Source organism: Rhineura floridana, chromosome 2, assembly GCF_030035675.1.
Source record: "Rhineura floridana isolate rRhiFlo1 chromosome 2, rRhiFlo1.hap2, whole genome shotgun sequence".
NCBI classification, from domain to species: domain Eukaryota; kingdom Metazoa; phylum Chordata; class Lepidosauria; order Squamata; family Rhineuridae; genus Rhineura; species Rhineura floridana.
Genome location: NC_084481.1, coordinates 96,566,517 through 96,568,011, shown reverse-complemented (window position 1 = coordinate 96,568,011; position 1,495 = coordinate 96,566,517). Strand labels below are relative to the sequence as shown.

Sequence of the window (1,495 nt, the reverse complement as noted above, 5' to 3'; positions counted from 1 at the left end):
CTGCTTCTTTAGGGGGAGTTTAACTCCTTCCATCCCATCAAACCCCACCTATCCAGTCCAGGGAGCCACCCACTAACAGGGCCTCAGTCTTATCTGGACAGAGCTTCAGTTCATTGCCTCTCATCCAGTCCATATCCAAAGCCAGATGCTGATCTTGCGCATTCACTGCCGCACCTACAGATGTTAAGGAGAAACAAAGGTGCGTGTCATCAGCATATTGATGACAGTCCACTCCAGATAACCCCACTCAGCAGTTTCATATAGACGTTAAACAGCATGGGGGCTAGGATGAACCCTGTTGAAGGCTGCATGGGGTCAAGCACCATTCTTCAAGTGCCACTCTCTGGAGGGGGCCATCCAAATAAGACTGGAATCACCACAAAGCAGTGCCATCCAGTCTCAGTCAGACAGCTGCTCCAGGCTGATGATACTGAAAACTATACTAATCTGGATAGATCCTCTGTTGCACACCCAAATGTACTTTTTCCTCAGTAGCCTGTCCTTCTTAGATGCCTGCTATTCTGCCACCATCACACCTAATATGCTAATTGCCATTTTAGTGGGCAACAAAACCATCCCTTATGCTGCCTGCATTGTACAATATACTTTCTTTGCAATCTTTGGCACCACTGAGTTGATTTTTTCCTGGCAGCCATGGTTTATGTGGCCATTTGCAACCCTCTGCTCTACACTTCTGTTATGACTAAGGACCTTTGTGCAGGTTTGATAGCAGGCTTATACCACTGGGGTACTGTGAACTCTTTGATTCACACAAGTGGATTGTTGAGATTGTCCTTCTGTGGCTCCAACATCACCAACCACTTTTTCTGTGATCACAACACCCTCTTGAAACTGGCTTGCAATGACATCCACATCAATGAGATGCTGATATTCATTTTTGGTAGCTTATTTAAAATGAGCAGCTTGATTGTCATTGTTACGTATTCATAATTATACCTCTACCAAGGATGCGCTCTGTGAAAGGAAGGCATAAAGCCTTCTCCACGCTTGCCTCCCATCTCACAGCCTGAGGAACAAGGATGTAAAATGTACTTTCAGAAAAGCAATTGGGAGAAAAAGTTTTTCGGTAAATATCTGACAGTTACTAAGTACAGCACAGAGATAGTTACTATGTATTTAGACAATTGCAAAGTGTGTCAGAGAGAAATAGACATGGGTCAGTAAGACTCTAAGATATAACGTTGGCAAACATTTTTCATGGACAGATATCAGTTGGAATTTGATGAATAAATTCCTAGTATATGCATATGCAATTGAGTCTATTGAAAAAATGAAACAAAGCCACATGGAACTGTGGATCCAATAGTACCATACTATGGACACCAGGAAAGCAGCAAAAAGCCTGTTGTTACGAGAGGCTAGATGCGGGGAAGAAAAGCCCATATATTGTAGAAACCCCTGGAAGTGCATAATATCTACACGACACTTTCCTTACCAATAGATTATTTCTATTCCAGTAGAACTCAGGCTACTT

At 43.0% G+C, this 1,495-nt stretch overlaps 1 pseudogene; it reads left to right on the top strand.

Annotated features, from left to right (window-relative positions):
- Positions 1-475: 475 nt before the first annotated feature.
- Positions 476-1,031, top strand: LOC133377940 (olfactory receptor-like protein COR4; annotated as a pseudogene).
- The last annotated feature ends 464 nt before the right edge of the window (positions 1,032-1,495 follow it).